The 26,747-nt window shown below is 42.3% G+C and overlaps 1 protein-coding gene across 3 annotated transcripts in view; it reads left to right on the forward strand.

Annotated features, from left to right (window-relative positions):
• Positions 1-10,355: 10,355 nt before the first annotated feature.
• The window catches only part of TBL1X (transducin beta like 1 X-linked), a 191,162-nt gene continuing 174,770 nt past the window's right edge, over positions 10,356-26,747 (forward strand). For 2 of the 3 annotated variants that reach the window (XM_062488009.1, XM_062488013.1), the window contains exon 1: positions 10,356-10,696. The gene's annotated coding sequence lies outside the window, so the exon portion shown is untranslated. Of the gene's footprint in view, positions 10,697-10,960; positions 10,980-26,747 lie in introns of those variants that run through there. The other variant, XM_062488012.1, reaches the window with a different exon arrangement.

Below are 26,747 nucleotides of genomic sequence, written 5' to 3' on the forward strand. Positions count from 1 at the left end.
TGATAAGAAAAACTAAACATGTAACCATTCTAGTTCCCTGTTCTAGTTAGTTCTAGGCAAGCCCCTTGTGCACCTTTGTTTGGACATACCTTTGGGGGATGAGTAGGATAGTATTTTATCTGAGAGGGGTGTGGGCTTGTTGCATGAGCTCAGGCCCTTGATGTTTGGTCACAAACACCTCCATGGCTGACATCATGCTAACCTGCAGAGCAGGGTTTTAGTTTCAGAACCATATAACAATTAAAATTAAAAGGTGGGAAAAGACCTTCAAGGTCATGGAATCCAACCTTTGACTTTGTCAACCACACCATGGCACTGACTACCATGTCCAGTAATTTCCTGAATACCTGCACAGATGGTGACTCCACCACTTCCCTGGGTAGCCCATTCCAATGATTAACAACCCTTTCTGTGAATAAATTCTTCCTGACCTCCAGCCTGAAAATCCCCTGGCACTGCTTAGGGCCATTTCCTTTTGTCCTGTTGCTAGATGTCTATTTTTTCGGAAATAAGAAGTGGAAATTGCTTCTTTACAATTCTGTCGCTGTGAGATCTTCCAAGAAAAAAACAAAAACCTCAAGATAAATCTCATTTGCTACTCTCAAAAAGAAGGAAAAGCCTCAAGAAATCATTGTTGCTCTGTTCCTAGGTTTGGGTAGATCAGGGACTAAACACAGATTAGTCCCAAGCTTTGGGTTCTGATTACTACTGAGAAGTAAAGAGTACATGGCCACAATTGGATGGGTGCTAATAAGGATCCCAATACAGCACTAAACAAAGACATTTTGCAATGCATTTGGAACAACACAGCTGTTCTCTTTGAGCTGAGAGGATGCAGCAAAGGACTGCTGGCATCTTGGTCCTGATGAATTCAGTGGGGTCTTTGTGAGGGTAAAGGCTAACCTGTGAGGTCCAAGGCATGTGGCTTTAAATGAAACATGTTTATATATTGTGTCTGTGTGTTTCTGGTGCAAAAACATACACATAAAAATATACATATGGTTGTGAGCCCTCACACACTACTGAAAAGTAAGTAATGCCATGGGTTTGTTTTGGCTGATAAATCTGATAATAGTTTTGTTGGTTTACAGCAATTTGTAGACTTAGTGGGAGAAGATAACACCAAAGTTAACAATCAACCCACCAGAAAGGTTCAGGCAATTGGTGCCTTTGCAAGCCATCAGGAAGCTCACAAGCTGGTTAGCTTCTCCTGGCACCGGGCGAATGGAAGAGGTAAAAATAATAGTACTCTTTTCAGTGACCACACTCCAGTTGCAAATGCTCACATGGCTCTGACTTTCAGATAAATCTTTCTAGCTGAACTATTCATTACTCTTACAAAAGTAAACATAAACACTGATGAATGCAAACATAGACTGTTACGGAAATTCTGTGATAACTGAAAATCTTGCAGCTGCTCTTACTCCCAAGTAAGCCCAAGTTCATCTGGAGGGACTAGAATTTGCTGAACTGAGAGTCCAAAAGACTGAAAACCGCCCCCCAAGCCAGTGTTTTCTCTATCTGGAAAGTTATGGAGCAATAAGCTTGAAAAATTACAGGCTCTCTCACCTAATCTTGAAGCTGATTCTGTGAACACTGAGTGCTGAAATTAGACACCATTGTAGGTGGTATCTTTTTAACCTGATGGGATCCCTGTGTTGAAAAAATTTTTAGCATATTGGTTTAAGTATTTTTGCCTCAGGGTAATTTCAGTATCTTGCCTCTTTGTGTTCTAGTAGGGAAGTAAGTGAACAAATGTACAAATACGCCATGGTAAATATGTAAAGACACTGCTTCTACTCTTACTACAGAGGGATTGATATAAATTCATTAACATACAGCCATGGAAAACTTGATTGAAAAACTAATTGGAAAAGAAATTGCAAATAGCATTACACTAGAAGTCTTGTAAAAATGTTGGGTTTTCATATAACCTGTCTTTCAAAAGCATTTAATTTTTGATGTATAAATGTTTATATTCAATTCAAAGTTTTTCTTAAAAAAAAGAACATAGTAAATCTAAAAACTATAAATCTAAGTGTACTTTCAGTTCCACTTTTTTATATTTATGAAAATTTTGGGCTTACCTTGCATATTTCAGTTATGTTTTCTACAGCCTTTCATGGTTGGCAGAGTTAGAGATTTATTTAGATAAGTTAGATAGCATTAGATGGTTAGCAGCCTTAATTTAAAAAAAAAAATCAAAAACCCCACACAAAAGCAAGTAAAAGCTTAGGGCTGACATACTAATTTTATTCTAAGGGTAAGTAAAGAAAATATTTCAGAATGAGGACGTAAATGATTCAAAATATTTCAAGTTGATTCAGAATTTTTCATCCTTCATTGTAAAGTTTTAATTTAATGAAAATGAAATATTTAGAGTCTTGAAAATAAAAGAACAAAAGATCCTGGTACAGAAAATACTAAACAATGCAGTTATGTTCTTTTAATATTTCGCCTCTTAATCAAGAAAAAAGAAAGAAAGAAAGTCAGCAGGCTACACAGAGCTAATTACAGAAAAAAATCATAAGCAACTGCAGCCTGTGAAATATTGCCAGTCACAAATTTACCATGACACAATGCAGAGGAAGCTATAGTTTGAAGCCCGAGCTGTTAAATAGGAATTTGGAAGTCTCAAAATGCACAGTTAAACATTAGAGAGATATTCATGGGAGATGGCCAAAAGGTACCCAGGAACTACCTCATTCCTATTATCTCCCCTAATTTATGTCTCTAATACAAACATCAGAGGAAGTGCTGAAATCAGCGACGAAAAAAGCATAGCACTGTAGGATTTGATGAAAAGAAGGATCTGTGACATCTATGTGATGAAGGAGGGAGGGAGGGAGGGAGGGAGGGAGGAAGGAAGGAAGGAAGGAAGGAAGGAAGGAAGGAAGGAAGGAAGGAAGGAAGGAAGGAAGGAAGGAAGGAAGGAAGGAAGTCAGAATAGTTGATTTGAGAGTTGTCCTGGTAACGAATGAAAGATTAGTTTTGGCTTGTAATGAGGGTTTGTACTGATTTATTGAACCTGTTTCTCCCTTGATGCTTAGTCTTTCAAACCACTTTCTCTGTTATTTAGGAACTGCAACAAATAAAAAGAAAAACAAAATTACTCATTAGGGGTGCATTCATCCCTACTGTATACAGTGTTTTTCCAGTAGTTATAAGGTATTGAAAATTAAGGGTCTAATATTTCCAAGGAAGTAGTGACAAATCCACTTTTGGTTTAAAGAGGAGCAAGACAGAAACTTAAAATTGAATTTATACCCTAATGTCTTAGTTTAAATATCCAGTTTTTAAACATAGGTGGCCAAAAGCAGGGAATTAAGTATATTTTCAAACATTAAATATTAATTTCTATTTAATTTTGCATATCATATTACTATCTTCCAGACATTTCCTAGTACTGTATTTTTAATTTTATAATAAATGAACTGGTCTCTTCTCCCTCTAGTGGATTTTGATTTGTGCCCATGTAAAGCACTTGACCCCTTGAAGAGAGGCTCTAAACTATACCAGGTCAACTACAGCCATATAGAAATTATGACTGAAAGGCAGGCCTGATACATTGCCCATGCAATAGTTTGGTTTACTGCTAGAGCAAAGAGTTTGGAGATTATCCTTGGCTTCCTCTCCTTCTTAAATAAGCCTCTAGGAAAAACTTTTGGAATGTGAAAAAAAAAACAAAGCCAAAATCTTCAGAGAAAATGTTAGTTTTATACAAAGCTATTCCGGTTAAAAATAGAAACACAGTCCACTTCACACACACCTGCAGAAATAATGCAGGTGCAAATTGGGAAGGCAAAGTAAAACTTCTTTGTTGTCAGTCTATTAACAACATATTTAATGAAAATTTGTATCAAATAACCCATATGGAAATATTTAGCCAACCACACTTTGGCTTCTCAGAGGTCTGCACTTGAAGGCTTGCTAGAAAGCACCACTGTGATAATTTGCTCTAAGCATATCATGTCATAATGTGGGCCTTAGGAATTCTTGCTGCCTATTAAGACTCAGTAGCCATGCTTGGTTTAAGATTCCAGTCAAAGGACATCCCCACCAGTTGCTTCACTGATTAAATTCCTTAAAAACCTGCTACTTGCCTGTAATTTTGAGCTGTAGATCTCCCTGTGTTTGTGGGATAGACTGAGAAGTCCTCTGATAGCTCTTTCCCCTCATGTTCATTCTTCCAGAGGGTTGAGTTACTTCATTGATAAGTTAAATGGATCACTGTCTTTAAAAATAAGCCTTTTCTCAATCCTTCTGTCATTATCAGTACTCTTCTCTGTAGTTCCTCCATCAACCTTCTTGAAGTGCAGATAATCAAACGAGACGACTTTAGAAGACATCACACCACCAGTGCCAAGCAGAGATCATTCAGCCCTCTGTTCTCCTTCCTGACACATCCATTTCTGTGTACCTAGTATTACAGCAGCTCTTTGGGCCACTGCCCCACACAAGGTTAATTTTCTTCTAGCAAGAGCATCACATATATGAGTTTCTTCAGAATCTTTCTCCCCTCTATTCACTGTTCCCCAAAAATGGCAGCTTGCATCTAGAAATGATACAGCATACCTTGTATGCTTCAGTAGCCATAGAGATTGTGTAAAGAAAAACTATTTTAGATTTCTTGAACCAAAAATTTTGCATTTGGCAAAGGGAAGCAATCCATATGTCTTACATTTTACAACAGTGAATCATGCTTTAAATCCTGAGTAATCCCAGTGAATTAAGTGAAACCTTTTAAAGTGTAAAATATTATACAATGCAATGTCAATATAAACAGGCAACCGTCAGAGACTGCATCTACACCACTCTCAGTCTAAAACAGGAGTGCCCTTCTGAAACTAATCTCCCAACCCTCTCCCCATGCCAAGCTCTGGGATACGGACCAGAGTGGTTTCTGAGCATGACAACTGCTTTCCCCTCAGGTGACACTAACCCAACCAGCGCACCTCGAGAGCATGTCCAAGGTGCTCCTGCCAGGCAGCCTGCAGGACCAGCCTCCAGCTACACAGTCCCAGCCCCAGGAGGCACCTGGATGCTGATGATGCAATGCAGACACTTGGTCCTTACACCCCTGTTTCATCCTGTCCACCTGCCCACAGACACGTCTGTGTCTTGTTTGTTTGTTCCTCTGCATGCACACTCCTCATGAGAGAGATTGGGCTCTCCCTCCCCCTTTGTCCTGACAAAGTCCCCACTGGGGACCAAAGACCAGTAGTAACAAGTATTCTTCATGAAGATTAGGCCTTCCCTGGGGTAGGCTCCTGGCTCCCACCTCACTTTAGCCACATTGAGAAGTCTGCAATCAGGGCTGCTCCTGCTGCTGGCCTCAGAGGGTAAGATAATCCTCAGAAGCCGGGGGACATCTGACAGCACTCACAACACTCAGGATTCATACACCTCCAGAAAACTGAGCAGCTAGGGGTGATGATGCACAGTTAACATCTCTCACATCCGTAGCACAACCTCCTGCTAAGTCTGGCTTCTCTGCAGGAGAACTGATCCTGTTCACTCTCTAGGTGTTTCACTCTCTTGCAGCCAGCTCCTAGGTAGAACTGCTTTCTCTTCTAAAATCTTTCATGGGAGGAAAAAAAGGTTTGAAATTATAAACTGTCCCAGACATTAATTCAGCACAGCTGGGGCCATGCAACACTTCATGGATGAGGAAAGACAAGAAAAGAGATGATGACCCCACTCTTCTTTCTATTCCAGACTGGCAGGAGGCCAAACTGTCTCTAAGAGTAAATTAGAGCAACATAAAAAATCTCTGTTCCATCTGAGGATCCTAAGGGACCCATACTGCTAGCTCAGCCCTTCATGTCAGCCCACTAAATAGATCAGAGGAGTGTAGATTACATACATCAAAGTTTCTGATTTATTTTACCTTAAGTAATAACAAGTACGTGTTCAACATACTAAAGAATATTTTCCATATAGCAGATAGGAGTATTGCCCTAACTTACGTAGATTTTTGGAAGAATCACCAAATTTGCACTCATCATCTTATAGAAAGAAGCAAAAACACATTCAGTGTGATGCCTACCTAATACACAGCGTCCCTGAGCAGCAGATGTGCATTGGTTGTATAGTGGCATGGGGAAGGAACTATGAATAGTGTGCATCCCTCTTTGCAACCTCTGCAACAGAGTAACAGCATCAAAATTCTTATCAGAGGTTATTAGATTAGATTGAATTCCTGTTAAAGCCTGGGGAATCTAAATCTTCACATCTCAAAATGGTGGATGAAAAATGTTCACTAGAAAGTGCAGGTATTACAGGCCACATGAGAAATAGGATAGAAAAAGGATCAGACCATGCTTCTTTTGCAAGATCAAAAAAAACGTTAATAGTTTTGTCTTCCAGAAACTTTGAACAAGGTCTTCCACTTCACTTTTTTATTTCTGATGATACTGTTTTACTTGAGAGATCTACTTGCACAAGTGGTCATGAATTAGCAAAATCTTTCAGTCTAATCCAAAATATAACAATGAAATAATAGGTGAAGAAAAAAAATCAGTGATGGTCTCAATTCCTGAAAATATCTTAGTCAATCAGAATTTCCATCTAAAATTGAAACTCTTGGTATTAACAAGCAGGTAAATGAGAAAAAGTTTTTTGATGCTGTGAAGCAGTTGCTCACATGAGTGACTCCATCAGAACATTTACCTAAAGAATATCAAATACTGTAAAGATTCTCACAAAATAGAAGTCAAAGCTTCCTGCTACAGAAGTGCTAAATATTAATGATAACACACTAAAAGTCTTTACTTTCCCACCATGTACAGTTTGGCAGGACACCTCATAATAGGAGAACTGGGGATTTAACATATTTGTAAGTGTGACAGAGCAAGGGGCTACCATGTCACATTTCCATGTATAGAATATCTACATACTGCAGTGTGAGAATGACACAGTGCCCCTCTATCCTAGTAGTGTGGGGATATCTAATCAATTCAGTTTCCACTATTGTATCAAAAGTTTGCTTATGAATTTGTCTTAAAAACCTAATTAGCAGACAGTCCTTTTTTTCAGTCCATAACAGGAGTAAATAATTAATCTGCATTTCAGGGGGGTTGTTTTTGTTTTTGTTTTGTTTTGTTTTCTGGGGGGTTTTGGGGGGTTTCTGTTTGGTTGGTTGGTTTTGGTTTTTTTGTTTGTTTTTTGGGGCTTTTTTTTGGTGGGAAGAATTATTTAACTAAAGTAATCTAAAAGAAGAACCAATTGTTTAATTATTCACTTTTTCAAGAGAACTTATTTTTATTTGGAGAATGGAAAACATGGGGAGAGGGGGAAACATAGAAACAGTTACCAACACAATACAAGATGATGAAGCACTAGAAAAATAACAATGGGTTTCATCTCATAAAATACAAAATATTTTGCCTTATGATCCCATTATCTCCCCAGTAGGCCAACCCTGCTGGCCCTTGACTTTGATTGTTTCAGGTTAGTGTTTCCATTTTAATGAGGGTAAGAAACCCCAGCTCTGGCTCTCTTCATTTGGAGCTGCAGGGCTGTGGCACTGCTGCTGATCACCATCGCAGCGTCACACGTTATGAAACTGGAAAAACAAGGCTCTTAAAAAAAAAAGGCGATTTCTTTTATACATGGTTACTTTGGGGTCTTCTCTTACACAAAGGCGAAAATTATTGCAATGGCCAGAGTAGTGATTCACTCTTCTATCTTTTACTTTACTATCACTTTATAGTTGAGGATTTAAAAAAAATTATTTTAACTGGAAAAACCCCAAGTCTTTATCATGTGTTTGTGCAGCTCCTCTTAGCCAAGCAAAGCCTGAAAAAAGTGTCTTTCCTTGATAACCTTCATTTGAAGTTCTCGGCAAGGATTACGTCAATATTTAACCCCGTCTCCCCGGGGGTGGCTGCCTGACTTCCCGGCGTGGCCTGGACACAGCTGCACAAAAACAGGGACCCGGACTGGCCACAGCATCAGCTCGGGAAGTGAGGGGCAGGAGGATGCAGCCCTCCAGACCTGCCCTCTCCTACTTGTCCTGCTCTCTGCAGGACGGACTTAAACTGCGCCAGGAACAGCCAGCGGCGGCTGTGCCCAGTTGGAAAATAGGAAAAGTCACCTCCTTGTTGCAGTTTAATCTTGCCACCACAATGCCTTCAGCTGCCCACCAAGCTTTCCTTGCCTACCTGTGTCTCCCTGCCCGCTCAGCAGAGCGCGTGGCCAGGCCTGGCCAGGCTGGGACCGGCTGTCCGAGTGCCCGGCCGGGACACGGTGGAGGCTGCAGCACTGCGCTGGGTGCTGGGCAGAGCAGGACGAGCAGGATGCCTGCGGCTCCTCGGCAGCGCAAACCCCGACGCACGGCCGGGAATGCTGCCAGGACAGACCTGCAGCGCGCCGCTCACCAAAGCCTGCGGCTCCCGGTGTGCCGCTGCCCCCTCACCCTGCTGGCCATGCTCACCTCCTCAGTGCGGGGTACACGGACGGGACCGGGACCGGGACCGGGACAGGGACGGGAGCTGACACAGCGGGGACACAGCACAGGGACAGCCTCGGGAGCTCTGCAAGGCTTGACTTAGGGACCATTTTCCGATGTGTTCACCTCGTTTGTAAGCCCACAGCACTTCAAAACCAAGCAAGCAAACAAAACAAACAAAAAAAAAATCACAGGAGCTAAAAATTCTGGCCCATCTCGCTGTGAATCTGGAGGGTGTTTTTTGTTTGTTTACATTGCAGAGCAATAAAAACGTAATGTAGGTTTTGCATTTGGAAAAAAAATAAGGGAATGGGAGCTTACTTAGAGAGGGAGACACGTGTCTGCCTGTCTGTCTGAGCGCAGATGGCCTCGCACTGCAGTCTCGAGGCTCTGAATATGAAAATGAATCACATCAGCCCGCAACATTTCCCAGTGTTTCCAGAGTTCTGCTTTCAACACATACACGAATGTATGTAGCAATGATTTTTGTTGTCCTGACTTGGGTGATGTCATATTTTTCCATCAGGATACTGGGTGACAGCACATTTGTGGGCTTTGGGCTAAATGTATAACGAGCATGAAATTTCCTTTAATGTCAAAGTAAGACCAAGAGAGAGAGAAAAAGAGTCATACGGAAAGGTCATACGGAAAAAAAACTCCAATAATAATTACGACTTTTGGGGCCGCGCGAGTCTGGCTGTCACCAGGATGAGCCCACCGAGGCAGACACCCCGGCAACGTCCCGATAATCTTATTATTTGCATGACATTAGCCATGAGGCCAGGGGGAGGGGAGGGGTGGGGATGGGGAAGGGGAAAGAAGGCCGCCAAAATCATCTTGGCGGCCCCGGGGGGGCGGCCGGGCCCCTCCCGGTTGCAGCCGGGGCCGGGCGCGGCGCGGATCGGCGTGCGCAGCTACTCGCGGCGGTGCGGTAGCGGCGCGCGGGGCCCTGCGGAGCGCGGTAATGATGTCAACTTGTTATTTACTTTCCAGCGCCGGGTGACGGCGCAGCGAGAAAGGAGAATCAATCAGCCGCCGGGTGACCCGCCAGGCGCAAAAAAAAAAAAAAAAACCGGGAGCCGGGCGGGGGAGGGGAAGCACATGGAGCCGCGTTGCATCATCCGCCCGGGGGTGGGGGGGGGGAACACGGCCGGGACACGGGGACACGCGTGGGACGGGCGCGCTGGGGGCTGGGGAGCCGCAGCGCTGCTGCCCGCGGGCGTCGCGCCCCGGCGAGATGCGATAAGGCCCGTTTGTGCTGACTCACAGCCCGCCCGGCCCCCCGCGCCCCGAGGCGCTGGCCGGGCACCGTCACCCGCCCCGGGCCGGGTCAGCGGTGGCGGCGCGGGGAGCGCTCCCGCAGCGCCGCCCGGGCTGTCCGTGCTCGCCGCGGCGCGGGACGAGCGGCCGCGTCCCGGGCTCCGGAGCGCGCCCCGCGGTGCCGTGCGCGGGCAGCCCGAGCGAGGCCGGGCCGGGCCGAGCGTTGGGGGCACGGGGGGCGGCCGCGGCCACCGCGCGACCCCGTGCGCCGGGCCGGCGGCAGGGAACGCGGCGGTGCCCGGCGGGCGGAGGAGGGGAGGGCAGGGCTGCCCTCCGCGCGTGTGTGTGCCGGGTTTGTCACCGGGTTTCAGTTGCGGGGGGGTGGGGGGTGTCAAAGCACAACACAACCACAGGCGGGGCGAGGGCTGGCGGCACCCCGGGGCATCCCCGGGGGCGTTGGCGGCGGCGACTCCTCGAGTTGCGCGTCCCGGCGTGCGGGACGGACGCAGGTGGGGGAGGGCGCGGCCGGTTCGCCCCCCACTCGCCCCGGCCCTCCCGGTGCGCCCCCTCCCCCGCCGTCCCCTCCCTCGCTCCCGCCCGGTGGCGGCGGCCCCGGGCGCGGCTGTGGCTCCCCCTCGGCGCCGCTCCCGCCGCCGCCGCGCGTCTGCACCGGCCCCGCCAGCCCCCCCTCACCGCCATTCCGCCCCAAAACTTTCCGTTTCCCCCATCCCACTCTCCGGGACTTCCTTGTGCCGCCCGTGCGCGCGGAGAGGGGGGGGGAGGAGGCGTGTGCGGCGGCGGCGAGGGGGGATTCGCAGCCTCCTGGCAGGCTGGCCGGGACCCCGGGGGAAGAGGAGTTGCACCATGCGCGGCAAGTGAGGGAAAGTCTCCGCCAGCAGCAGCGCCGCCGCCCCCCGCAGAAGTTGGGGCTCTCCCCGCCCGTGGGAGCGGGAGCTGTGCCTTTAACGCCCGCTGCGCCGCGAGGTGAGTTCCCGAGGCGGATTATTCATCCCGGGGACCCTGTTGTGGTTTCTTCCCCCCCCCCCCCCGTTGTTTTTTTTTCATTTTTATTTTTTTCTTTTTAAATTTTATTTTTCAATTTCCCCTTTTCTTAGGCTCGTCCTTCCCGGCGCAGCCCCCCCGAGCCCAGCCCAGCCCGGGGCCCGCTGTCCCCCGCGTCCCCTCTGCAGCCTGACCCGCCCGGGGGGAGGGGGTCCCTCAACCGCCGCTTGTTATGACGAAGTTTTTTGAACGCGGACGTTTTGGGGTGCGCTTGGGGGTTTTGGGGGTGTTTTCTTTGGGCCGAGGTGATGCGTGTGTGTGTGTGGATCTGGGGCTGCCGTGCCCCTGGCCGGTGTTTTGCAGCTGCCCCCAGGCAGAGAGACCCCGGGGCGTGGGGGAGGGAGGGCAGTTTCTCCTTACTTCTCAGACAGTATTTTAAGGTATGAGGAGGGGGTTATAAAAAAGATGTTCCGGGAAGGGGGGAGAGAAATGCGAGGTATTCACGCTCCAGTGTGGAGTTTGGAGAGCCTGGGTGGGGGAGGGGATCCCATTCATCTCCAGGGCTTGAATCAGCAGCGGGCGGAGGGGCCGGTCGCTCCCCTACATCTAAGTTTACTTCCAACTAGGTAAACAAGTTGGCTCCTCGCCCCCCAGCCCGTGCCCAGCCCCCCGAGCCGCGCTGCCCCCGGCCCCGCTGCCAGCGCCGCGTTGGCCGGCGGGGCGGGGGTGCGGGGAGCCCCTCGGGGCCGCGGCTGCGGGGCCGCTGACCTGTTGAACGGCCCCGGCCGGCGAGCCCAGCCCCGGGGCGAGCGGGCGGGCCAGCGCCCTGCCCCCGGCCCGGGCTGGGTCCCCATTTTGTGGTGCGCGTTCAGCCTCGGTGGAGGGGCTGGTAGATGGGCTCAGTGCGCGGCTGAATATTGGTGTGGTGTGGTGTAAAGCGAATGACCCTTGACCTATTTAATGATATGTTGTTGCGTTCTCGGGCGGGCATCCTGCGCGGCGCAACAAGGGGCAAAAACACCAAGCCACACCCTAAAAGTTCGGCTGTCATATTAATTCCTCAAAGTCGGCGTTTAGACGGAATAAAGGCTCCCCATTATGTGTTGCCTTAACATGCCTCTGCTGTTCTCCACGAGGATTCATTCGCACGGCGTTTCTCGCTTCCTGACGCACGAGCCTTGGAGTGTGGATGTGGATGTGGATGTGTGCGGTGGGGGAGGGGAGGCGGGATGTTCGGCGGGGCTCGCCCACCGCCTCCTCCAAAACAAGAAAATAGTGCAGCATGATCTTGCAGGAACCTAAAATATTCCATTGAAAGGACTGATGATTTGAAATAAAATGGAGTGTAAAATTAAAATTTCAAGACTAATGTTTTAGGCTAATGGTATGAAAATGAACATGTTGTGCTAGAGGGAGGTCTGGTTGTAGGTAATAAATACAAAGTCTTTACTGTTGACAAATACGTCACATCTTTCTTCCTTATCCCATTTTAACCAAGACTTGAGGTGTGGATGCATAAGGTTTAACATTACATACCTTGTGTACCGTGTGACTGCACATACTCGGTTTAGGCCTCTCCCTGTCCTGCAGTCAGTGTTGTGTCATGTACAGAGACATTGGGCAGGTTTTAAATTAAATATATCCCTTCTGTGATAGCAGATGTTGTTGGCAAAGAGAGCCAGATTTGTCCTAGTGTGTGTTTTGGCGTTGTTTTTTTTTTTTTTTTTTTTTTGGCTTTTTTTAAAAACAATTACAGATAATAATTGCAACATCTCAACGACAGCAATAGTAAAACAGAGAAGCTTTCCCACAGAAGATTTGTAGAGGGGGTGGGAGGAAAAAGGAAAGCAAGAGGGGGAGGATGCTATCACATTAAAATTGCGTTTAACCTTTCTTTATGTGCTATATGTAATAACGGTAAAAACAGTGGAGATTTGAGCAGAGCTGCTGTAGTTGTCTCAGTGTTTAACACCTTCAGTGAGCTGTGCAATAACCAGGGACAGGGCAGCCCTGAGTGTACAGACTGGGGAAGGAGATTTTGGAAAGCAGTGCAGGGAAGGGACCTGAGGGTCCTGATCAGTGGCAAGTTGAACATGAGCCAGCAGAGCCCTGGCAGCCTGGAGGGCCAACCCTGACCTGGAGGACATCAGGGACAGCATGGCCAGCTGGGCAAGGGAGGGGATTGTCCTGCTCTGCTCTGAGCTGGGGCAGCCTCACCTCCAGTGCTGGGGGCCATTCTGGGTGCTGCAATGTGTAAGAAAGACATTGAGCTGTTAGTCTCCAAAGAAGGACCATGAAGGTGTGAAGGGAAGCTGTATGAGGAGTGGCTGAAGTCCCTTGGCTTGTTCAGTTTAAAGAAGACTGAGGGGAGACATCATTGCAGTCTGTAGCTTACCCTTGTGAGGGGAAGCAGAGGGACAGGCACTGATCTCTGCTCTGTGGTGACCAGTGACAGGACCAGAGGAAATGGCCTGAAGCTGTGTGTGGGCAAGTTTAGGTTGGGTGTTAAGAAAAGGCTCTCCACTCAGAGGGTGGTTGGGCACTGGCACAGGCTCCCTAGGGCAGAAATCACAACACCAAACCCGACAGGGTTCAAGAAGCATTTGTACAATGCTCTCAGGCACATGGTGCAATTCTTGGGGTGTCCTGTGCAGGGACAGGAGTTGGACTTGATGATCCTCGTGAGCTCCTTCCAACTCAGTATATTCCGTGATTTTAAGGTTGTGTTTTTCCTCCCTCTAAGATGAAAAAGCATTTTTCAGAAGCAAAGAGAATTAAAAATTACCCATACACGTAAACACTGGCAACTGCACAACTCTCCAGGTCTCTTAGGACACAAAAAAGCCCTCTGCAGATAAGTTGTCATCTGAATACATCCTCTGCCCTTCCCCCACCCAACTGAGTAAGATGACTCCACTGACGGTTCTCTGCCATGTCGCTGCTGTGACTTATACTACTGCTTTTTTTTTTTTTAATGATTACAGATATTCTACACAATAAGTATCTAAAGAGCAAGAGTAAGTTAAATCATTGCTGGGGAAGGGGCACCTGGAATTGTCAGATTTCTGCTCTACCAGTTTTCCCAGTTTTTACCAAATCATAGAATATGCTGCGTTAGAAGGGACCCACCAGGATTGAGTCCAACTCCTGGCCCTGTGCAGGACAGCTCCAAGAGTTCCCACCATGTTATGAATTCTTTTTCAGGCTTGGTGCTGTGATCTCTTCCCTGGGGCAGCTGTTCCAGTGCCCAGCCACTCTTGGGATGAAAAACATTCACCTGGTATCTAACCTAAACCTCCCCTGATTCAATTTCATGCTGTTTTGGTACTGTCATTGATTGTCGGATGGGCTTTTCTCATTTTTGTGATAACGGGGACCAGAAGCAGACGTGCTGTCCACTTGATATGTCTAATGTGCTGTGCATGGCTCCTGGAAGAGCTTCCTGAATGGAGAGTCCTCCTCTGGCAGCAGCAGCTGTTAAAGGCCTGTCATCCCTTTGCTTAGGAGGAGTAGAGAAGAATGTCTCCAAGTGTGGATGGGATCTTATTTCTCAGTAGCTAAGTCAGGAGTGTGATCCACCTAGGATTTAGCGATGTGCTTAGTTTGGTTCATTGTGGAGATGAAGCTGGAAAAGCTATCCCAGGTTTTAGGTTTAGGTTGCTTGGTGATTGCTGCAGGTAGCCAAGTCGGTGTGCACTTCAGTGCTGCTAGCAGTCCAGAGTTTGATTTCATGTTGTATTAAACTGATGCTGTTTGAATTTTAGTAGTGCCAAGGGGCCCCTGTTCAAATCAGGGTCATTTGGGGAATATTGTAGATGGTGGTTCTCACCCTAAACGGGTTGTAATGTAAGTGAGGGAGACAAAAAGCCAGGAGGGTAAATGCTGGAAAAACGGACTCAGGGGAACAGCAGCTGATTGTAGTGCCTTACCTGCCAGACCACGGTGTGATCTCAGCTGGTAGGAGAGAGTTGTTAACACCTGGCGGCACTGCTGCTGGTAAATCTGTCTGCTCTGCCCAAAGAGGGCTGGGCATCATAACGGGATCTGTATCCTGGATTCACTTTACTATTGCTCTTTTAATTCCTAGTACTTTAGATTATGTACACCATCCTGCCTTTAAAGTGATCCAGGTTTTCTAACTCTTGGGACAGCTTCTTTTTTTCATAATCTTCATTATGAAGCAAGATGGAAGTAATTTTGTAAACTCTTTTTTTCAGCTGCTAAGTTAAAACTCCACTCCCTCTTCCTCTCCCTCATCTTGTCTATTTTTAGTTAGGAGGAAATAGCTGACCTCTTTACAGCAAGTACCCAGACCCCCTGGGTGCCATTTATAGGTTTCTACCAAATGGCCTACTTGGACAAGTTGGTTGATACTAAACAAAAACATTGGAACTACAGCTGTACATAGGAATAGCAGCCTTCCTGTCAGTACAAAATCTGTCATTTTAATAATACTGAAACAAGCATACAAAGGTGAAAAATAGGGTTTAGGTTATTTTTCTTCAGTATACAAGAGAATATTTTAAAGGGTTGTTGTTGTTGCGCTCTGATCATTAATATAATGGAATTTTGTTTAAGGATGACTGATAATGTTTTGTTTTACAGTCACAGGAAGTTCCCTAAAGTTGGGGCTGTGTAAAGGCTAGAAGCAGTCAAAGAAGGGTGTTCGTTTAGAAAACATCATCAGTTCATACCAGCTGTCTTCTTGTGTAAAGATTTTGTCCTAGACAAAGATTTAGAAATTATAGTTATTTATGTTTAGTAATTCTGTAGAAATATAAATTTGCTTCTGCTAGCTTAACTGTGAAAGGAAGTTTAACTCCGCAATGAGCATGTGAGTTTTTGAGGTAAAGGTGCACAGGGCTTTTATGCTGCTGTTCTTGAGCCACTTTTCCTATGCGTATTTGTATTTAAATGATACTAAAAATGCTGGCCTTTAGCAATAGTTACTGAATTTTTCATTTGTTGTTTGAGAAGACTTTATTGCCTTTGTTATCTTCTCTTGGGGTCCCAGCCACCAGTCCCTTTCTATACCTTGGGTTACGATCATGACTGCAGCTTGGCATTGGGTTCATCTGATGATGTGGCTTCTATCTTTATGATCCTGTCCACTTTGTGCACTTAAAGGGGCATCATGATGTTTAACCCCATTTTTGGCCGCCTCTATTGTTAGTATGAACAATTAATATGTGTCTTGTTTAAATTGGAGTACTTGTAAGAAGTCGTAATTTTGTGGGAAGTTACAATGGAAATTTTTGCCAAGAACCCTGTGGTGTTCATGCAGTACAAAATCATGATGATAGTACTGTAGTATGAAGAAATAATTATTTAATATTTTAGCTAAGTGCATTGCATAACTACATTTTGGCTTGGGTGTTGAGCCTTAGTCATTTGCTAGGCGAAGTTACTCAGCCCGCTGAACATGTGGACAAACAGTGCCTCGATGCTTAGATGGCACAACTTATGGCCTGTTTCTGAGCACATGAGGGATACTAATAACGTCTAATAATTCTCCGTATCTGCTCATCAAAATACTCTCATCTAATTAAGTAGTGAGTTTTATTGACCCTTTGCTGTTGGAAAGTGAAACAAAGCTTTTTAAAGACCAGTGTTCTCCATTAGTATGCAACAGTTGCTCTGTACATCACTCCAGTGCTATTCAAAATGTGATTGCATTTACTGACCTAAGTTTCATTTAGGCTGCTAATTCTTAGTTACAGTTTAACCTCTTACCACTGTGTAGAGGCGTTAGAATGCATTCTGTTGTATAAAATCATAATTTTACTAAATTAAAAAATGTAGTAACATTAATTATGATTTAATTTTTTTCCTATTGAAATGCAACTTTCCCATACCTCCAATAAATTGCTCATAGAGCAAAAAAGGAACATTTTTCCCTTAGACGTTTAAATTACTTAGAAAATATGCTTTGATGTTGTCTTCAAGAAAGCAAAGAGGATTTTGCTTCAGTGGATAGATTCCTTTTGTCATTCTGCAGCATAATGCATTTGTTGTACTCCTTTTTGAAGGCAGGAAACTGCCCTGGATGTACAGTGACAAACTTTGGCTTCTGCTATATTTTGCTGTGTAGCACCATCAGCTCTTCATTAATCCTCTGACACTGAATGGAGACTCTGCAGAATATTCTCTGGTTCAAGAATGAAGCCAACTATTTATGATTTATATTTCCAAATCAAATAGTCATGTTACAGAGGCCCTGCTGAAAGGGATCAGTTGCATTGTTGTGATTAACATATATACACTGTTGTTGTGTTTCATGCTTAGAAGTGTCCACTTCTGAGTTTGTGCTGAACATAACCCCATAACTTAGAGCAAAATAATTGGAAAGATGTTCTTCCAAAAGAATTGACCTTCACAGTGTGTAGTTTATAAGAATCTCACATATTTATTAAGTAAAAACACGGATTATTTTATGTTGTAAACTCATGTGTGTTTGTAACAGAATGAGGAATTGTTATAACAACATGATAGTTTTGTGTCATTTAGCAGCTACAAGTTGTTCACCGTATCAATGGGTTTAGTCTGGTTGAGGAACTGGTAACTCTGCCACTGGCAGAGGATATGTGTGTGTCCAGAGATCCATTAGTATTAAGGCTTGTGTTAACACATAGTCTCAGCTGGGATTGCAGAACAGGAATCAGTTTCACAAATATTAGTTGTTCAAAATGAACTGCACTAATTATTGTGTGTATGCATGTGCATGTATATACACGTACATGGATAGCCTTAAGGTAGTTCAAAAAGTAATTTTTGGAGAAAAAAAGCTGTAATCCTGGTGTTGGAAAGTGGTGCCAGCATGCAGTGGCTTGACTCTCACACCCAGAGCTAGGATGTGCTCAGGTCAGCAGCACCTGAGGTGTTGCAGAGCCAGTGAAATGACTGTAGGCTGGGCCAGGCTGGATGTCAAATTTTGGAAGACAGAGGAGCAGCACCCTTTAATTAACGTGCTCGTTGAGATGTGGCAAGGTCAGGAGTGCATCCTGTGCTTGTACATCTGACTGAGCCTGGAGAGACCAGGAGGCGACTGCTGGGCTGGAACATGCATTCAGACATCAGAATTATTGTCATCTTCATATTTTCCTCCTTTTTAATTTTTTTTGTTTGGTTTTTTTTTTTTTTGTTTTATGTTTTTTGTTTTTGGTTGCTCTTAGAACTAAAATTTAAACCCTGATCTTGACAGAGAGATTGAGGTAAAATTCTCCTCCTGCATAGTGTTCTCCATAGATAGGGTCGAGCATTGCTGACAAGTTAGGACTGGGAATCCAAGCACAGACAGTTCTGGTTCATATTGTGGGGATTAGTTTCCAAGGATATTTATCTGTTGCTTTTTACAGTCACAAAACAAGCTTAACGCTTTTCATGCCTATTTTACATGCACACATGAGTTAGACCTCTAAGAATTTGGATACACAATTGGTTGAAACATATGAAATGTTTTCTAAGTGTTTCAGAAGGTATTGGTTATGCTGTTAAATATGTGGACTCAATTACCTCTCTTTGTATCTTAACTTTCCTCTTTGGTTTTGTTTTTAATTTTTAATTTTGGTGGTTTTGGTGTGTTTTTTTTTAAACTTTTTTTGGCTTTAGTTTTGTCCTTTTCTAATGTAAGAGCTTCTGTAGTTTGTATAGTTTACTTTTTCAGTTGTTGACTTTTAAACTAAAATACTGTAATCTGGGAGGCACAGATAAAAGGCATGCCTGAGGATTATTATAATGAGGAAAACATCTTCCTTCCTATGCCAGTTCTCAAAAAAATGAAAGTAAGGAGCAAGTGCATTTTTAGTAACATTACATGGTGTTCACAAGACAGATTTTATATCACTCTGTAAAAACTAATCAAGGTTCCTTTATTTTCATTTTGACTACAAATGGATTTGTTTGGGTTGCTGGTGTTGTAACTCAGTAACAATGATGATTTGTGTTTGGAGGAATCTGGTTTTGTATTAGAAAAACCCAAATACTCTCAGCTCTGATACTTCTGCTAGTATCAGTCAATGTCTTACATAATCAGTTAATTTAAATGAGCCAATTAGTTTAAAATTAGTGCATGACAGTGTATCATAAAAATTCATCCAGCTTCATTCTCATAGGATGTGATGTGCTTGGGAAAAAAAAAAAAAGTCCTGAAGCTGAAAGGGTAGTCCAAAATGCAGTATTAGAGTGGAAGGAAAGAATCTATTTGTTACATACAGCTCAAATTTACTAAAGCATTAACATAATGATTTCCCTCACTGCTGATGAATGAAAGATAGTTTGCTGGGAGACCGCCATCCTGTCTTTACTACCTAGTCTGGTAGGGCTGGGTAGAGGTTAGATAAAAAGTGAAATGTATCTTAAGTCCTCATGGGCAGTTTACAAGGAAGAGGAAGATGAGTGGTAGTAGGCTACCTCAAAAGCTAGGAGTCACTGTTTTTAACTTGCTGACCATCATGTGGACAACTGTTTTGGTTTTTGGGATTTTTTTTTTTTTTGTTTAGCTAAGATGACATATCTTCAAAACACTTACTCCTGTGCATTTCTTCAGTGTTATGATGGAGTGTGTATTATATGTGGGTACTTCATAGTATGTTATTTTGTGGTTACAAGAATGGCTTTTGGTGTGTGCCTGGTTTTTCTAATGTTTTACATACTTGTACCTCACTGTGGATTAAATATTTTATTTTAAATTTTGTTTAGCCTAAGCAATGCATTCTTCATGGTATCTACTATGTTACCAGCAGCATATAGTTTCAGTTTAAAAAACACTTGAAATATGGAAGGGTTCTGTGTTCTCTAATCACAACATGTTAAATGCAATTATATATTGTCAGTTTGATCATATGTGCTGAATGGCTTCGTAGATAAGATTTATAGTGCACAGTAGATATTTGTGTACATGGAGTCCAGTGTGAAAGAAATTTAATTTCCTCCTACTAAAAATAATATCATGACCTGCATCTCCTACCTGTTTAAAAAGTGCTCAGATAATTGTAGTGAATAAGTTTTTAGTTGTTTGTTCCTGTATTCATTTTCCCATGAGCTTTTGAAGAACATTTTTCCTTTTTATTTTAATGTAAATTTGAATATATATATATATATCTATGAAAATAAAGGAAAAATCTGTTCCTGTAACAACCTCACAAGGCAATTGATAGGGCACACCTTTTCACCGCCGGGTAAATCATTTGCATTCAATTTATAGTGGAATGTTATCTGCCTACCATACTACAGAACTACTGTGAAGACTTTATGAATGAATGACTGCTTTTGAAGAATTTTAAACAGCAAAACACATTGTTAGTTTATTTTGTTGCTGGTTTATTAAAACATGTGATTGTAAAGTTCTGCTTACTAAAGTATAATCCCATTTTTCCATCAGCTTATCCCTTAGGATAGCAAAGTATCAAAAGAAAATTATGGAACAAAAAGTTTTTTCTCCCTTTCAGTGTTCAGAGTTAGAAGTAATGATTACTTTAATTTGTTAATCTTCTATTAATCTGTAAATTAGTTTCCTGGCTAACAGAGTTGGGTTTAGGGTATTAGTTTGCCTCAGAACAAGTCTTTGTTGTTTTTTTCTTCAGACTTCTTGTAATTGCTTTTAAATCTTTCTTTTAATTATCTCCCTCTACAGCAAAAAAATCTATTTGGGTTTGCAATGGAATTTAAAGGTTTCATTTCAATAGATATTTTCTGTGTTCCACAGTGTTTCTTTTCTGACAGCTCTGGTACCCAGGTAACTCCAGCAAGGACAGGGTTGATGATACATTTGTGTTCTGAACATTCAACAAATCCTGTTATAGCTATGGCCTGATGTTGCAAAAATGTGTTTGGCCTGTGCAGGAGATTGCTAGAATCAGGCCTTATATGATGGCAGCACAGATTCTTGACTGATTAAATAAACATTTCCAAGCCATTTTTTATTGCAACAGATGATGTGCGTGATTTTAGCTTTAGTCCTGACAGGCAGTGTTCCTGTAATGAGGTGGAGATGGTGGTGTCCCTCTCCTTTCCCCTAGCCCACATAAGTAATTTTTTTTGTATGGCATAACTTCCATGGTTTATTTGGAGTAGTGTTCTTATCTGAATCTTCTCCCTGTTCTTGGAACTTTTTGTAGATGACAGACGTGAAGTTGAGATGTAGAGCCTGGTTTCTTCAAAATGTGCTGTGTTGGCTTATGTCAAAATTTACTGGGCTTAGTATTTTGCAGTATAAAGTGTTAAGACTTGGTTGCAAATACATACATTGGAAAGTGACCTGCACATATGGATGGTTGGAACCTATGACCTTTTTCAGTGAAGTGCCCATAGTTTTTCAGGCAAGGCCACATCACGAGGTTTAACAAACTCTGGCAGTGACTGGCAAGCAGTGGCAGGATGGTCTCATTGCCTGTCTGGATCATGGGTAGTCTCAAAACTGTTCTGCCAAGCGTGACCTACGGCATACAAAGCCCCAGCACCCCAGGACTGCCACTGGGTGCTTGTCTTGTGCAAGGGATGCAAGCATCATAGCCTCTATGAAGAGGATATATCAACCTTTTCTGTTCTATTTACTGTTTTTCTCTGGGGTGGTTGCTTTGTGTTTGACTGCAGTAGATAAGGAAAATTACACAGAAGGATCATGGCGTTTTTCTACCTTAAATATAAATCTTCCAACTTTTTTTTCATTTGATGACTCAAACATCCTACAAATAGTTGTCTTAAAGAAATATTTAGCTACTTATGCTATTAGGATTGTCTTAATTGTTATTTTTGTCTTTGGAAGTACATATGGTACATTGTGGTGTCTCAAGTGGAGCCAGTGTCTTGCCAGCCTATTTAAAGTGCTAACGAAAGTGTGCCCTGTGGCCTGAAACATCATTCATGTATTTGCCAGTTGCCTCAGTCTTTTAATTTCTGTTTGTATGGGTTGCATTTGGTTAGGTTGAATTTATTATTGATTTCAACTGTTTGCAAATAGTCTACTGACAGAGCATTTGCTTGTGTCTCCTTTGAGCCAGCATTTTGCCCTCATTAGTCTATGGATGTGTTCTTTTGAATGTTTGCCAAATGTGTTTGTAAAACCAGTAAAATTAATAGAAGGAAAAGTGGGAGAGCTGTGTGACCTGTTATTTGTAAACAACTTTATGAGACTGCTTTTCAGTGTTTGACCATAGTATACTACATTTATTTTTTTCCCTCATGTTTTCCCTTTTATTCATTTGGGTTTTATAAGCTTCCCATCATATACAGCCATTTGTTCAGCAAAGCTAATTTCCTTTTTCTTTTGGTATGTTTAGGTTTGATTTGGCATTGAAGATTAAAACTACTAGGTAAATAACAGTAATATTTATCAGTTCTGCAGTTATGTAGCTTCAAATCATGGCTTGCAAGCTACTAAGGTGCACAGGATTGTTTTTATAGAGAGCTGTGGGGTTAAAAAAAAAGAAGGAAGTCTGTTGTCATTATTCACTTTTATTGTGAAAAGTATTTTTATCTGTCCACAAATTTAAAGAGCTTTAAAAAATGGTCTAATTACCTTGTAAACTTCTTTAGGATGTGATATCTATTTTTATGACTTACTGCTTTGTGGGTGTATATATCATTATGCAGGTAATAATCCGTATTTTCACAGAAAATGATTTATACCAACATTACATTTTGGCATCAGTTTGGTTATCTTTTGTCGATATTTATGAAAATATCGCTTCTCTTATGTAGGAGTGTGAACTGTATTTTCTCTGATAGAATACAGATCTGGCTGATCCTTAATTGCACAAAGAATAATCTGTAGAGAAGCATTTGGATTCCCTTAGTTTGTGTTTACCAGGTCTGTCATATAGGAAGCCTGTTCAATTATCTTTTTCTTTTTTTTTCTTTTTTTTTTTTTTTTCCTTTTCAGGGTCTTATTCAGTACTGGTTTTGTTTTTCGACTGCAGCTGTTTATATGGCAACATCTTATTTCAGTATATGCAAATTCTTGCATCTTAAAATGTCCAGAGTTTTGTTACTTGATGTTACTACATTTGTGTTCTCTTTCTTGCTTGAGAGCAGCTCTCCTTGCTAATGTTAGGAGGGGTGAGGTAGAGGAGGTGTGTATGTTGAGAGTGGGGGTGGGAAGTAAAACAGGCTCTGGCTGTTTACACATTCCAGGCAACCATAGATCTGCTCTCTTTGAGGCTTGAAATATTTTCCTTTTCACTATCAGTCTTGCAGATCTGGGGTGTTTGGGCACACTGCCAATAAAAGTAAATAGCAATGTGTTAATCTCTTAGATTGAAATGTAATAAACTGTTTTACCTTTTTTGTTTGTGCATAAGAATAAAATACTAACTGCACTTTATAATTAATATATGACATTTCTTGAAATACTGGAAGTTAGGGCTATTGCTATACTTTCTTCCAGAGTTGCCTAAAAAAAGGACAAAATAAATTGGATTTCTTCCTTCTTGCTAGTTTATTCCAAAGGGAAAGTTGCCTAATCAAAATATTTTTGCTAACTAGATTTTCTATTTTCAGCATGATAGCCGTTGGGTCAAGGAGCTGAGAATGACTTCCTCTTTCTCATTTCCATGTAATGCGTGTACATACATGCATTTTTTTCATTTATTTTGTGGTAGGCTTAATCTGTTTTGTAGTCTTTCATTTGATCATTCTGGTTTCCAGCACTTACATTCTGAGTTCTAACTAAATCAGATACAGAAAGCCATCCACCTGCGTCTCTTGGTTTTTTGTTTTTCTTTTTTTTTGTTTGTTTGGTTTTTTGTTTTGTTTTGTTTTTGTTTTTTTGGTTTTTTTTTCCCCAGTACTGGAAATTATTTCCTGCAGCCTGTACTAATATAGACTGAGCAGGGAAGCAGATGAATAATGATTTCTTCCAGGTTCTGCATAATGTAATGAACAGACCTTCTGTTTATTAATATTTATTATCAATATTTGTATACATGCCACTTCTTTCCCTGAAGCTTGGTTTCTTGGGTTTCTTAAAGCTGTATGCTATGTGTGAAATTATTGCTTTATTCCAAGTGGTGCAGTAATGCCACTTTGTCACTCCAGCAACTTGCTTTGTCACCAGGGCTTGACATGGCTCAACCTCTTGTTGTAAACGCTTTCCGAACAAAACGTGTTGCCCTCCAGAAATTTTACCATATCATCATGACAAACACAGAAAAGACAGTCCCACTGAGGTAACAGCTGTTGCCTTCAGTCTTAAGACCATTCTAGCACATACAGTGCAAAAGAGGATTCAGACCATACAGTTGGGGTTTTTTTGAAAGGCAGCCAGTTGCTTAAAACTCCCTTGCATAGCTGTGACTGCCATCTAATCTTCATTTAGAGGCATTAAACTGCTTTTGGAAAAGCTGTGGGCTTCTTCAGCTAGACCACCAGCAAATTGGATAAACTGGTAGTTTCTCTTGACTATGCTTTTAGGAAAAAAGTGCCACTCTCATCCTGTAGCAACCTGGATATAAAGCCAGAGGTTTTTTGGGGTTGCTGTCAGGCAAGATCAGACTTGAGTTTAAGCTAAATGGAAGTAAACATGAACATTACCCGCACCTCATTATTTCTGTGCTTTTATGACAGACACTTGAGACTGTTTGTATAGTGGCTATGGCTCATGCTGATTATGTTGTTAATAATTGGTGTCTGTAGCATGTGTACTGGCTGAGTGATTTAGAAGCCAGCATTTTTGAATATAGATAGCTAAATAAGTGGCTTGTTTATCAGAAGCCTTGGGTAGGTACAGCTCCAGTTGAAGTCAGAGGAATTGTTGCTGCTCAGAGCCTGGATAAATAATTTATCTTAGTACTGGGATGCATTATAACATTCTGACAACAAAAGATGGCCTCAATCTTTTTACACTAAGTCAAATAAAGCATTATATTAAAAAATATTTTAAAGAAAAAGATCCCACCAAGTGACTACTGTTACTCTGTATTCAGATGGGTGGATTTTGCCCCATGTGCATAAGTCTCTTGTAACGGAAAGATTTGACACTGATTCTCAGCAGCAGCTTCTCACATGTAATATATGGGTGACTCTGCAGGTGGTATATGGTTTGTGTGGAGGTTAGAGTGTCTCTCTTGTAAATTGGTACCGAGTTTGTTTACCATGTGTTTTGTTTAATGTAACATTTGATACAGTGAGAAGATGTACTATTATTGTAGTAGTGATTCTATTTACTATTTGTTACAAATATTTCTGAACTAAAAATCCATGAGAACTTGTTCTGTGGTAGAAATTGTAGGGACTGGGAATCTTGTTCTTCTTTAAACAAACAGAAACAGTAAAGAAACAATATGAAGTATAGTGACCTCATGCAAAAAAAAAATACCCAAATGCTTCTTAAAATTAGACAGATTTACTTATTAATTATATGTATCAATATCTAGAAAATAGCAGTATCAAATGATGAACTGTACTATGTAAGAATTACATGCAAATTACACTGGCTTGGAGGTTTCATCTGTTTTTCTCTGTAACTTAGACGTGTCATTAAGCTGGTTGAGAATTTAGTGTAAGGTATTTACTGGAAGTAATTTGATATGAAGAACAAAATGTGATGTACTGTTCTGGTCTACAGAGGAGTTTAGGATCTATAAGATAGTAGCTTAGACTTCTCATTTTTTTCTCTTTTTGTTTAGGTTGAGAATATTGGCCTGTTTGTAGCATACTGTAAGCTGTTTAAATATTGACCATTAAATTCCAGCCATAGAAACTGTAGAAAATGTAGACGTACATTTAAAGTTTTGATTTTCGTCCTTTCTGCTAGTAACAAGTCTTCGATGGCCAAAATCAATATAACAAATTTGCATTGTTGACCTAGCAAAACAGTTGGGTTAATTGTTCAAATTGTACAACCTGATAGCTCTCTCTGGAATTATCATTTAGTACTCTTTTTTTGATTCACTGTATTTCTTAGGAGTCTTAGTTATACATCTGGCCTATGCAGTAGAAAACCCCCTTTGCAGGGGCATGCAACTTGTAATGGAAAGAGGCTGTTGTAGTACTTAATTTGTTTCTTCAGCTCTAGTGATGGAAACATAAGAACACTTCTAGTACATCAGCAAGCTACTGTTTCAAGAGACCTTTCATAGGGAAATGATAAGAAGTAAAAGGAAATAAATTAGAGAAAAGGAGCACAATCGGGGCCTTGCAGGAGGAACCCTCACCTCTCTGGCAGAGTTCTGTTGATCTTATACAGTCGTCATTTCCAGAAGGTTTTTCTCACCATTGGTGTCACAGTTTTTGAACCTGATAGTTTCAAAGCCTATTCTCAGCTAGGCTGCTTCCTGTGAAAAGTGGAGTTTGGTGAGGTGTTTGTGTATGCCACATCACGCTGCTGAAAAAGAAATTGTTTTGATCCTGCAATTCTTGCTTCACTTATTACATTTAATGTTCCTTTTGGGGGAGAGGGAGTGAGGGAGAGAGTGAAGCAAACAACAGTGCTGATATGGTGTGGTTTTATTGGAGACAGAGGCATGCATGCTAGCTTTTCCCAGGTTTGATCTTCTCCCTGATTATTAACCATGGTAGGTCTGGTTGAAGCTGGTAGCAAAACAGTAGCTTAAAGAGATTGATCCCTTGAAGGTAAGAATTTACACAGCACCAGTTTCAGCCAGTTGAGAATTGGCCTTTCTGAAAAAGAAAATTGGTTCTGCAAGTGTTAATATATTGCTACAAATTGTTCTGTTGGTGAGTCTTTAAAAAAAACATAAAAATACACTAAAACAAAACAAAAGGAAAAAAACCACAAAACAACAACAAAAACCCCACCCACAAAAACAACCAACCAACCTACCAAAAAAAAAACCCCTCCAAAAACAAAAAAACCAAGCCCCGACATCCTCTGCCAAAACAAAGTTAAGCAGATGACTATGACGTGCTTGTTAATTGAGCACTGATAGGTTGCCTTAGGACATAGGTGCTTGCATTTTGAATTGATTCTCAATTGTCAACTTGATGTGTGTGGGAAGTGAACTTTTCATGAAAAACATTCTCCTAAGAACATTTGCTATTACTGGTTCTTCTGGTACATGTAGGTGTATGTTTGGGG

Source organism: Cinclus cinclus, chromosome 2 (assembly GCF_963662255.1).
Source record: "Cinclus cinclus chromosome 2, bCinCin1.1, whole genome shotgun sequence".
Lineage (NCBI taxonomy): Eukaryota > Metazoa > Chordata > Aves > Passeriformes > Cinclidae > Cinclus > Cinclus cinclus.